This window comes from Nerophis lumbriciformis, linkage group LG10 (genome assembly GCF_033978685.3).
Source record: "Nerophis lumbriciformis linkage group LG10, RoL_Nlum_v2.1, whole genome shotgun sequence".
NCBI classification, from domain to species: domain Eukaryota; kingdom Metazoa; phylum Chordata; class Actinopteri; order Syngnathiformes; family Syngnathidae; genus Nerophis; species Nerophis lumbriciformis.
The window spans coordinates 13,342,614-13,356,149 of NC_084557.2; the positions used below are offsets into that span (position 1 = coordinate 13,342,614).

General features: G+C 39.6%; 1 protein-coding gene across 2 annotated transcripts in view; it reads left to right on the forward strand.

Moving 5' to 3' along the window:
* The first annotated feature begins 7,210 nt into the window (after positions 1-7,210).
* LOC133612630 (solute carrier family 45 member 3) overlaps positions 7,211-13,536 on the forward strand; it is an 81,360-nt gene continuing 75,034 nt past the window's right edge. For both annotated transcript variants that reach the window (XR_012050632.1, XM_061970225.2), the window contains exon 1: positions 7,211-7,360. The gene's annotated coding sequence lies outside the window, so the exon portion shown is untranslated. The remainder of the gene's footprint in view (positions 7,361-13,536) is intronic.

The following is a 13,536-nucleotide window of genomic DNA, read 5'->3' on the forward strand; positions in this document are numbered from 1 at the left end:
AACAGTTAGTCTTAGCGACCACTATCTAACCTTCTGCACCCCCAAAATAGCTAAACCCAAAGCCAATGGCCACATAACAGCCCAGTCCAGATCCCTTAAAAAATACTCCAGTGATAACTTAAACTTAAAATTAGATGAGTGGGACTGGTCCCCTGTGCTCGCGAGCAACCTGGTCGATGTTGCTTGGGATCGCTTCAAAACAGCGTTCCTAAAGATACTAAATGATATGGCTCCCGTGAAAACAGTCAGGATCAAAGCCCGCTCTGAACCATGGATGAATCTGGACCTATTAGCTGCCATAAAAGACAGAGACAGAAAATACTCCGAATACCAAAAGTGTAAAACAGAAGTAGATAAACAACCCAATAATAACAACCTCAAATCACTCCTTTCAACTCTCAAAAAGCAATGCAATAAATTAAGAAATAAGTCAACCAACCTGACTAAATCCTTAAAAAAAATTACATTAATGACAAAATAGAGGAAAACACAAATAAGCCACGTGAGCTCTGGAAAATTCTCAACAACCAACTTACTGGCTGCAGCCAAAAACTTAAAACCAGACTCACCAACATCAACATCAAGGAGGGTGACTCCCTCATTACAGACAAAATGGAGGTAGCAAGCAGACTTAACGCTTTTTTCACCAGCATAGCCACAACTCTTGTCAACAAGCTGTCCCACCACTCTGGTCGCTTTGGTGTAGAACACATTAAAGCCTTCTACAGAAAGCTAGGAGTAATCAACAACAACAACAATTTCAAATTAGAAATGGTCTCAGCTGACGAGGTGCTTAATAAATTGAGCGCGCTCCACCTAAACAAGGCCACCGGCCTTGACAATATCCCCTCTAGATCCCTCAGGGACTCTGCCACCACCATTGCTCCTATCATCACACACATAATTAACCTCTCAATTAAACAAGGCCAAGTACACAAGGATTTCAAGATAGCAAGAGTAACCCCCCTTTTTAAAAAAGGTAGCAAATTAGAACCTGGTAACTACCGACCTGTTTTTATTCTCAGTTCCATTTCGAAAGTAATGGAAAAGATAGTCTATGAACAGGTCGATCGATACCTTGCCACTAATAAACTCATGTACAAATTCCAATCCGGCTTCAGAACTAACCACTCCACTGACACATGCCTTCTCTATCTGACCGACCACATCAAACATGAGGTGGACGCGGGCAAATACTGCGGCATGGTCATGCTGGACCTTCAGAAGGCCTTTGACACCGTTAACCACGCTATACTGTTGGATAAGCTCAGAGCAATCGGATTTGATAAAACCTCATCGAGCCGTATGCAATCTTACTTGGAGGGGAGGTGAACGGCACCGTGTGTCCCCCCCTCTCAGTAAGCTGTGGAGTCCCCCAAGGCAGTATATTAGGGCCTTTACTGTTTCTAATATACGTAAATGACATGTCATCAGCATGCGACTGTGAATTGTTCCTGTTTGCAGATGACTCGGCCCTGCTGGTATCCGGCAAGGACAAATCACAGGTGGAAAAAATCCTCAGTGCTGAACTCCTTAGTATTTGCACCTGGCTGGCTGACAATAAGTTATCCATACACTTGGGTCAAACGGAATCCATCCTATTTCGGTCCCAAATCAATCTCAAGAAAGTCAGTGACTTCACTATAAAAGTGGGTGACATTGTTATCACCAGGAAAGATAAGGTCACCTACCTAGGTTCCATTCTAGAGGCTAATCTTTCCTGTGATAAAATGGCAACCAAGGTAATCAGAAAGGTCAACCAACAAACGAGATTTCTCTAGAGAATCTCCTCTCTGGTCAACAAAAGCACCTTGAAGATTCTAGCGGGAACTCTCGTTCAACCCTTTTTCGATTACGTTTGCACCTCCTGGTACCCCAGCACCTCCAAAACCCTCAAATCTAGACTCCAAACATCCCAGAACAAGCTAGTCAGGTTACTTTTAGACCTCCACCCCAGATCACACCTCACTCCAACCCACTTCTCCAAAGTGGGCTGGCTCAGGGTGGAGGACAGAGTAAAACAACTTGCACTGAGCCTAGTCTGTAAAATCCGCTACACCTCCCTGTTACCGAAGTACATGTCAAACTACTTCCATAACGTAAATGACCGCCATAACCACAACACCAGGAGGAGCTCCACAAACCACGTTAAACCCAGATTCCGATCTAACAAAGGTCTTAACTCATTCTCCTTCTATGCCACATCAATATGGAATGCACTCCCAACAGGTGTAAAAGAAAGTGCATCTCTATCCTCCTTCAAAACCGCACTAAAAGAACACCTCCAGGCAACTTCAACCCTTGACTAACACTTTCCCCCCTCCACATCCCACCTCCCTGGATTGTAAATAATCAAATGTAAATAATCAAATGTATATACTTGTTCTTATGCTATCTGAACTCACTATGTTCTCTGCTCGCTGTACATATCCTACCAAGTCAGACCTACACTGTTTAAATGTCCATTTCTCTGATAATGCAATTGTTGATGACTGAAGTGTTGATATCAACCTAACCCTCCTCATCCCACCCCTCGGATTGTAAATAATGTAAATAATTCAATGTATATACTCTGATGATTAACTTGTGTGATGACTGTGTTATGATGATAGTATATATTTGTACCATTAATTGATTTACGTGGACCCCGACTTAAACAAGTTGAAAAACGTATTGGGGTGTTACCATTTAGTGGTCAATTGTACGGAATATGTACCGAACTGTGCAATCTACTAATAAAAATTTCAATCAATCAATCAAAAAAAGACATGAAAACAGTACTTCTTTGAGAGCAAAAGGAAAGGATTAAATCAAATAAGCTCTCAAGGTAATTCAACTTTGGTGAACTCTTCAAGGATGTCGTTGTGGCTTGTTCAGGCCTTTGAGACACTTGTGATTAAGGGATATCTATATAAATAAACTTTGATTGATTGATTGAAGTGACTCAGTATTCAGTGTACGGCCTCCATGTGCCCGTATGCACTCCCTTCGGCAGGGCTATTCGTCCCTGGGGCCAAATCTGGTCTGGGAATGACACCATACCAGTTCCCGAGTTCAGTTAAAAATTCGAGAGACAAACATGTTTGCAGGATATTCCTAAAAACACAAAAGTGCTGCTGCTGTATAGAGAAACTTGGACCATAGTAAGCACATTGGCAGATTCTTGCGTTGACATTTTTATCTTGCAAGCAAACATAGAACACCGGGGGCCATAACTTGTCATTTACATAATTGAGGCGTTCTTCAAGACATCCCCTTAAATCCTCTACTTTTTGTCAGTTACATATGATTGGTAATGGGATTTATGTAACAAAGTTCTCGGTGTAGTTTGTTTACCTCAAATGCAGTCAGTAGTCATTTGTCCAACTTCTTTAACTAGTAGTGTTCCTCAAGGTTCCATTTTAGGTCCTCCCTTTTTCAACATTTGTGCTATTCAACAGATTACCCGCGAGTTCAGTTAAAAAAATGTGTGAGAAACTCACCTTTTTGCTGTACTGTCTTAGAGATGATACCAGACTAAGTTTTCTGCAGAATGTCCTTAAAACAGATTATCTGAGTACTCCCTTAAATAAATAGACCAAAATCAAATCTTTAGTCTAAAGGATGCTGGTTTAATCAATCAATCAATCAATCAATCAATCAATCAATGTTTATTTATATAGTCCTAAATCACAAGTGTCTCAAAGGGCTGCACAAGCCACAACGACATCTTTGGTTCAGATCCCACATACTGGTTCTCTGGAATATGTAAAATAAGAATAATAGAGAAGGGAGAAGTATGGCCCCGGTCCCTAGCCTATTGAAAATGTGCCTCCCAAAACCATTTTATTGAACATTCCTGCCCTACAATGTACTTTATGTTATGTTTATGTGGTCGCATGTTTATGCGTGGATTGTTTACCCAAGATGCAGACAGAACTCCGGAGGCAGCGTGCAGGTAGCACCATGATTTATTATCCACAAATCGGGCAAAATACGAAAGTACAGGAAAGCGTGCCGTTAGCACGGGAAGCTAAGGAAAAAGCTAACGGGAAAGCTTAGCATAGAAACAGGAATCAGAAGCTAGGATTTACCAACGTAATGTTGCATGAAGCAAACAAAACAGCCAGACCGAGTGTGGCAAAATGCAGGAATAAATAGCTCTCTGATTAGTGCTCGGGAGCCGAACCAGAGGCAGGTGAAAATAATCAGCAACCAAGAAACACAAATTCAGGGGTGCTGAAACAGAACTATGAGAGTCTTAAACTAAAACAAAACATGATCCAGGCAACGGATCATCACATTTTACTCTTCAAAGTTACAAATGTGCATCATTCTTTTCTTTAAGGAATACATTGTATCGGTTGCTATCAACACAGAGATGAGAACCAATTGTTCTTGAACACATTTTTGTCGTTGCTGACTTTGTCAAACTGGGAACATTGCTCTCTCATAACTATGTGCAATAAAGTTAAAGTTAAAGTTAAAGTACCAATGATTGTCACACACACACTAGGTGTGGCGAAATTATTCTCTGCATTTGACCCATCACCGTTGATCACCCCCTGGGAGGTGAGGGGAGCAGTGGGCAGCAGCGGTGGCCGCGCCCGGGAATCATTTTTGGTGATTTAACCCCCAATTCCAACCCTTGATACTGAGTGCCAAGCAGGGAGGTAATGGGTCCCATTTTTATAGTCTTTGGTATGACTCGGCCGGGGTTTGAACCCACAACCTACCGATCTCAGGGCGGACACTCTAACCACTAGGCCACTGAGTAGGTTGAACTAGTCATGGTAATTATCTACAATGGAATGTGATTCAGTGAATTTACCGCAATATTTTTTTGTCTAATTATTCATAAGATATCCTCATAGCTACCTTAAGATAAGAGGCTAGTTGACACACTTAATTATGCCTTAGTACTGTGTTTATATTAGCTGATCACAACATGTGTCTCAGATAGTAGCAGCATATTAGCAGGATATTTTTAAGAAATGTTGTTTTATTTGGGTAGTGATACAAACTAAAATGCAGTTTACTGATGTAGAATGTTCTTTGGAGAAAAAAAAACATGTTTAAAATCAGTTTGGAATGTTTTTTATTTATTTTAAATGTTTAAAAAAAAAAGATTGAACAATGTACATACAAACATAGGTTCTCAATGTACACAAAACACCAAGGCACTTTCAACATGTCTCAACAGTTTCAAACATCCATCAGGTTGAGCAAATACTGTCTTTCACAAAATATGGAAGGAAAGAAAATTAAAGCAAATACAAATAGAGTATTAAAATAATAATGAATAATAGTAACAAACAATAGGATGAAATACAACATTCAAAAAGACAAACAAGGGCTAAATAAATCACTTCAAATGTTTTCAATAAAGATATCAATTTAAGGCCTTTTGTATTTTTAATCATTTTCCAAGATTTAATTGATCATTTTAAACCATTAAGCCAATTAGAAAATGTAGGTTTTACTTTGAGAAATCCACATTCATGTATACATTTTTTTTTGCTTGGAGCATATTAATGTTGACAGACATTTCTATATTACCATCATTTATAAAAAATACCAAATTTGATCTCTTCTATAGAGAATGGGGACATCTCCACACCCTTGTCTCTCAAGCAATCTCTGATCCCCTCCCAAAACACATGTACACTCTCACATTCCACAAACAGATGATTGACATCCTCTACAGCTCCACATATATAACATCCGTCAACCTCCATGTTAAATTTAAGTTTCAAAAAATAATTTGAAGGGTATGTTCCATTAATAATTTAAAATCAGTTTGGAATGTTTTTTATTTTTTATTTTTATTTTTTTATTGAACAACAAACATATATTTATAATTCACACAAAATTCAAGGCACTTTCAACATCAAGGAAAGAAAACAAAAGCAAATACACAAAGTAATAATACTAAGAAATATATATATATTAAAAAAAAAATTAATAACTAAAAAAAGGCTACCTAAATCACTTGTTGTTTTTAACAAATATATCAATTTAAGGGCTTTTGTACTCTTAGTCATTCTCCAAGATTTGATTGATAATTGGAACCCATTAAGCCAATTAGAAAAAAAAGAATACATAAACATTTTCTTGAACAAAAAACAAATTAAAATAAACAAAAAACACTTACATAGAAACTAGTAATTAATTGAAATGAGTAAAATTAACTGTTAAAGGTTAGTACTAGGGGCAGCACGGTGGAAGAGGGGTTAGTGCATCTGCTTCACAATACGAAGGTCCTGAGTAGTCTTGGGTTCAATCCCGGGCTCGGGATCTTTCTGTGTGGAGTTTGCATGTTCTCCCCGTGACTGCGTGGGTTCCCTCCGGGTACTCCGGCTTCCTCCCACTTCCAAAGACATGCACCTGGGGATAGGTTGATTGGCAACACTAAATTGGCCCTAGTGTGTGAATGTGAGTGTGAATGTTGTCTGTCTATCTGTGTTGGCCCTGCGATGAGGTGGCGACTTGTCCAGGGTGTACACCGCCTTCCGCCCGATTGTAGCTGAGATAGGCTCCAGCGCCCCCCGCGACTCCAAAGGGAATAAGCGGTAGAAAATGGATGGATGGAGGTTAGTACTATTAGTGGACCAGCAGCACACATGATCATGTGTGCTTCACGGACTGTATCCCTTACAGACTGTATTGATATATATTGTAGGAACCAGAATATTAATGACAGAAGGAAAAAAACCTTTGGTGTGAATGAGTGAGAATGAGTGTGAATGAGTGAGAATTAGTGTGAATGGGGAGGGAGGGTTTTTGGGTTGGTGCACTATATTGTGTTTTTATGTTGATTTAATAAAAAAAAAAAAAAAAAAATGTAGGCCTTACTTTCATAAATCGACATTTATGTAGAAACAATTTTGCATTAATCATAATAATGTTGACAAACATTTCTATGTTACAGACTCGTTTACAAAAATACCAAGTTTGATCTCGTCTATAAAATCAGTCTGGAATGTAGTTTGCTATCTTAATTTTGTAAATACTTCCGGCTACGTCACAATCACCGGTACAGGAAGTTGTGCTGTTAGTTTAAAACACATCCAATCATGTATTTGACCAGAAACTTATCGAAATGCTTGGTAAAAAAAATAACAGTTGTATACAAATCGTCATTCCTAAATGATTATTTTGAATGATCTTGAATGTAATAGACTTTTATGACGTCTCAGGTGACGTGGTTTTATTTATTTTGAAAGCATAAACCGGATGCACTACTTGCCTACACATCCATCTTGATGGTCCGTGTCAGTCACAGCTGGCTAGTTGGCTGCCACAAGTTGAGCACTAAGCGGCGAGTCTGGGACCAGCGAGTCGCTGCAAGGATTCCCCCGGTGCGGAACGTCACTAAAAGGTGAGCTTTACTCACTATAACATACTCGAACTTACTAAATATATTTAACTCGCATCCGTTTTTTGTTTTGTTTTTGGTACCCTGTACTTAAACGACGCTCGTTTAAAAGCTGCTGAGTTGGTAGAAACTTATTCATTGTACGCGACGAAGCCCGCAAAATCGTGGGTTTGAATTCGGCTTTTGACGCTACTTTGTACTCGACCCAATGAACCAAAGCCAGCAATGTTTTTTTTTTTTTAATTCATCTGCGTGGAAAATGTGTTTCGTAGTCCCAGTCTACGGTTAGCATTGGTCCAGCAGAAGCAGCGTGGTGATTTCTGGAAGTTTTTTTTTTCCCTCCTCCAAGCCTGCGTCGGTGTGTCTGGCAGACCAAGCAGCGGTCTGTTGTTGTCCCAAACACGCCAAGTATCACCCCGCCATTTTCTCTGATCTTTTTAAAAAAAAAGGCAGTCTTCGTCACGACAACATCTTTCGTGTCAACGTGTTCGTCAGATCCCTGTCGTCATGACACATCAAAACACCGATGAAGGGAGGGGATGGAGTCACTAGAAAGTTGTATTCATTTTACAGGAGTATTGCTCAAGAGCCCAAGTGTCGTAGCAGGTTCAACGTGTTTTAGCCGAGTTGGCTTATAAACGATAAAAACAGGGGTGTCAAAGTCAAGGCCCGCGGGCCAAATCCGGCCCTGTTTTAAAGGGGAACATTATCACAATTTCAGAATGTTAAAACCATTAAAAATGAGTTCCTAGTGGCTTATTATATTTTTCGAAGTTTTTTTCAAAATTGACCCATCACGCAATATCTCTAAAAAAAGCTTCAAAGTGCCTGATTTTAACCATCGTTATAAACACCCGTCCATTTTCCTGTGACGTCACACAGTGAAGCCAACACAAACAAACATGGCGGAAAGAACAGCAAGCCATAGCGACATTAGCTCGGATTCAGACTCGGATTTCAGCGGTTTAAGCGATTCAACAGATTACGAATGTATTGAAACGGATGGTTGTAGTGTGGAGGCAGGTAGCGAAAACGAAATTGAAGAAGAAACTGAAGCTATTGAGCCATATCGGTTTGAACCGTATGCAAGCGAAAACGACACGACAGCCAGCGACACGGGAGAAAGCGAGGACGAATTCGGCGATCGCCTTCTAACCAACGACTGGTGTGTGTTTGTTTGGCATTAAAGGAAACTAACAACTATGAACTAGGTTTACAGCATATGAAATACATTTGGCAACAACATGCACTTTGAGAGTGCAGACAGCCCAATTTTCATCAATTAATATATTCTGTAGACATACCCTCATGTCAGCAGGCCAGGGAAGCTAGGGTCGATATTCTTCTCTTGACGGTGTGAGCCAAGACATCCAGGGGGTTTAGCTCGCTCGTCTGCGGGAACAAACTGTCGCCATTGCTTGCCGTGCTACCGAGGTCATTTGTCCCTGAATTGCTCACACACTCCGGCAGATTCAATGGGTGTCTGGCGGCAGATTTCTTTGACTTTATCGTTGGAAATGCATCTGCTTTGAGTGTCACAGGATATCCACACATTCTTGCCATCTCTGTCGGAGCATAGCTTTCGTCGGTAAAGTGTGCGGAACAAACGTCCAATTTCTTGGCACTTTCTCATCTTTGGGCCACTGGTGCAACTTGAATCCGTCCCTGTTCGTGTTGTTACACCCTCCGACAACACACCGACGAAAGTGAGAAAATGGCGGATTGCTTCCCGATGTGACGTCACGTTGTGATGTCATCGCTCCGAGAGCGAATAATAGAAAGGCGTTTAATTCGCCAAAATTCACCCATTTAGAGTTCGGAAATCGGTTAAAAAAATATATGGTCTTTTTTTCTGCAACATCAAGGTATATATTGACGCTTACATAGGTCTGGTGATAATGTTCCCCTTTAATGACTACTCCTGTTGTTTTTAATTGTGGTTTATGAACCAACTCGGCTAAAACATGATTAATTATCTATGGCAGTGTTTTTCAACCACCAGTGTTGTCCCGATACCAATATTTTTGTACCGGTACCAAAATTATTTCGATACCTTTCGGTACTTTCTAAATCAGTGGTTCTTAACCTTGTTGGAGGTTCCGAACCCCACCAGTTTCATATGCGCATTCACCGAACCCTTCTTTAGTGAAAAATAAAATGTTTTTTTTCAAATTCAAGACAAAGTTATGTTTTTGGTAACACTTTAGTATGGGGAACATATTCTAAGTAACAAAGACCTAATTTAGAGCAGGGGTCGGGAACCTTTTTGGCTGAGAGAGCCATGAAAGCCAAGTATTTTAAAATGTATTTCCGTGAGAGCCATATATTTTTTAACACTGAATACAACTAGATGCGTGCATTTTTAAGTAAGACCAACATTTTAGAGTATAATAAGTCTCTTATTCTTTTTAATAACATGGTTATTCTGAAGCTAACCAATAATAAATAAAATACTTCTTACCATTAATGCGATTTCTTGAACAGGTGCGGTAGAAAACGGATGGATTAAAATGCATGAGAATGTTTTATATTTTGAACGTTATTTTTAACACTGTGATTACCAGCTGAATTATTCATTACTAATCGTGTTAAGCAATGTCAGCAAAGATTTATCTGAGAGCCAGATGCAGTCATCAAAAGAGCCACATCTGGCTCGAGAGCCATAGGTTCCATACCCCTGATTTAGAGTTATTTGGTTAGGGATAGGGTTAGGGCCAGGGTTATAATAAGGCCATGCCGAATAAGGCATTAATAGGTAATTAATAATGACTCGTTAAGAGCCAATATGTTACTAATTTGCATGTTAATAAGCAACTAATTAATGGTGAATATGTTCCCCATACTAAAGTGTTACCATGTTTTTTACTGGTGCACAAAATAAACCGTGCATGAACATCACCTTGTTCAAAGAACAAAACCAACACAGTGCATAAACTCACAACATATGACACACCTGCAAATTAGTGTGACTTCTGCTGTTGCCGTATCCGTAATACGCCGATAGGGAGAAGTTTTTATTTACAGGATGAGTCGGGTGTGTCTTGACCTCCGCCGAGCCCCTGAGCCCGACTCACCGAACCCCTAGGGTTCGATCGAACCCAGGTTAAGAACCACTGCTCTAAATAAAGGGGACCACAAAAAAAATTGCATTATTGGCTTTATTTTAACAAAAAATCTTACAGTACATTAAACATATGTTTCTCATTGCAATTTGGTCCTTAAATAATATTGTGAACATACTAGACAACTTGTCTTTTAGTAGTAAGTAAGCAAACAAAGGCTCCTAATTATTCTGCTGACGTATGCAATAACACAGTGTTTTTTAACCACACTAGTGTGCCGTGGGAGATGAGCTAATTTCACCTATTTGGGTTAAAAATGTTTTTTGCAAACCAGTGATTATAGTCTGCAAATTATGTGTTGTTGTTGAGTGTGGGAGGCAGCGTGCAGGTAAGAAGGTGTCTAATGCTTAAACGAAAAATAAACAAAAGGTGAGTGCCCCTAAGAAAAGGCAATGAAGCTTAGGGAAGGCTGCAGAACAAAACTAAAACTGAACTGGCTACAAAGTAAACAAAAACAGAATGCTGAATGATAGCAAAGACTTACTGTGGAGCAAAGACGGCGTCCACAATGTACATCCGAACATGACAATCAACAATGTCCCCACAAAGAAGGATAAAAACAACTGAAATATTCTTGATTGCTAAAACAAAGTATATGCAGGAAATATCGCTCAAAGGAAGACATGAAACTGCTACGGGAAAATACCAAAAAAAGAGAATAAGCCTCCAAAATAGGAGTGCAAGACAAGAACTAAAACACTACACACACATGAATACAGCAAAAAACTCAAAATAAGTCATGGCGTGATGTGACAGGTGGTGACAGTACACCTACATTGAGACAAGAGCTATAGTGATGCATGCTTGGTTATGGTTTAAAGTCATATCCAACAATTGCGACAACAACTTTTTTTTTACTGTAAACTGAGTTTAGTTTTTTTAATGATTTCTGCTTGTGGTGTGCCTCTGGATTTTTTCAATGCAAAAAATGTGCCATGGCTCAAAAAAGGTTGAAAAGCACTGCAGTAACATATTGTCATTTATCATTCTATTAATTTGTCATCATTATGAGGGACAAGCTGTAAAAATGTATTATTAGTCTACTTGTTCATTTACTGTTAATACCTGCTTACTTTCTCTTTTAACATGTTCTATCTTCATCCATCCATTTTCTACCGCTTGTCCCTTTTTGGGGTCGCGGGGGGTGCTGGAGCCTATCTCAGCTGCATTCGGGCGGAAGGCGGGGTACACCCTGGACAGGTGGCCACCTCATCGCAGGGCCAACACAGATAGACAGACAACATTCACGCTCACATTCACACACTAGGGCCGATTTAGTGTTGCCAATCAGCCTATCCCAAGGTGCATGTTTTTGGAGGTGGGAGGAAGCCGTAGTACCCGGAGGGAACCCACGCAGTCACAGGGAGAACATGCAAACTCCACACAGAAAGATCCCAAGCCCGGGATTGAACTCAGGACTATATACCTACTCAGGTTCTATCTTCACTTTTGTCAAAATGTAACGATCACTTATTATTCTGTTTGTATACTTTACCTTAGTTTTGGATGATACCACAAATTTGGGTATCGATCCGATACCAAGTAGTTACAGGATCATACATTGGTCATATTCAAAGTCCTCATGTGTCCAGGGACATAGTTTATGAGTTTATAAAAATAATATGAATTTTAAAAAAATGAAAAGATGTTGGCGCACCAACCTGGGAACATGAGAACAAAATAATCGGCTCTATTGGCCACTTACTTAATGAAAATACTGGACAAAGTGCGTCTATTGACCGATCAATACGAAACGCGCACTTTTGTTTCTAAATACGGGACAACTTCTTTTTCGGGGGATGTTTGACAACCCTATTTAAATAGCATTCATGCTCGCGGCGTCATCCTTGCGTTCATGTTTCGCTTTAAGCTGCTATTTTAAACTTGATGTGCGCCGATGATAAGAAATTCGCTGCAATACAGACAGACAGACACTGCACAACCACAGTTTTATCTAAAGTTTCATCTAGGTTTAATTTGACGCAAAAGTGGATGCAAAACATTTCACTCTATCGCTGGTGTGATGTGATCACTGCTTGTGTAATGCGTGCCGCTTTCAGAAGGCGGTCAAAACATAAACTTTGATTAATCATCATTCATTTATGGCTCGTGATACTTTTTTAAAATTAATCACATGCATTAACGCGTTAATATTAAAATATTAATCACAGAAAGATATAATTTAGATATCATTTTTCGTCATGAATAAATGTACTCTCAACAGATAATACCATGACTGGACAATTAATTTGCTTTAATGAAATGTTTTTTAACGTTACGCTTTTTGAAACCGCTCAACACAAAAAGTATATAAACACACTTTTAAAGACAATTAAAAAAATACCTGCAGTGCGTTGGTGTCTTGCATGAGTTGTATTTTGAAGGAATACGTATTCCAGCTTGTACTTGCATTTGGAGGAGAGGAGCTATACTTCCATGTTAAGCAGTTTCACGCATTAATAACACAAAATGTGTATTGTTACGATCATGCTTTGATTGTCAAAGATGTTAGGTCAGGGGTGGTCGAATGCATGTCTGTTGTCACCTTATTTTTGAGGCAACAGTAGGTGTAGCCCTTCTCTGCTTCTAGCCGGTGCAACTCCCCACGTGACGCTGCCAGCCAATTAAATTTGCAGTTCTGCACCTCAGTGCTTTTAGTGGACTTTGTCTTTGATAGATTTTAAGACTTTTCAGAATTTAGCACCTACAGATAAACAACCCACTGTAAGTTGTAAGTGTTAGTATTGGTCCATAAGTGTGAGGTTTGTCTCACCCGTCCTCTGTTGAGTGACAGGCATTGGAAAGGTTTGACACGAAAGCTTGGTTTGTCTGTAGCGGTTATCAATGCCCTGGAATTGTCCTTAGGGGTTTCCTTTAGGGGAATAGTGGGGCCCCGAACAGAGCAACTTTTCAACTTTCCTGTTTTCACCAAAATGTCATTGATTTTAAAGTATAATTGCCTAAGAACATGCCACGCTCTTGCACAACTTCCAAGCGCATGGTAAGATCTTGAGCAATAGTACTTGAAAAGCAATGTGATCTTTAGTAAAAGGTTTG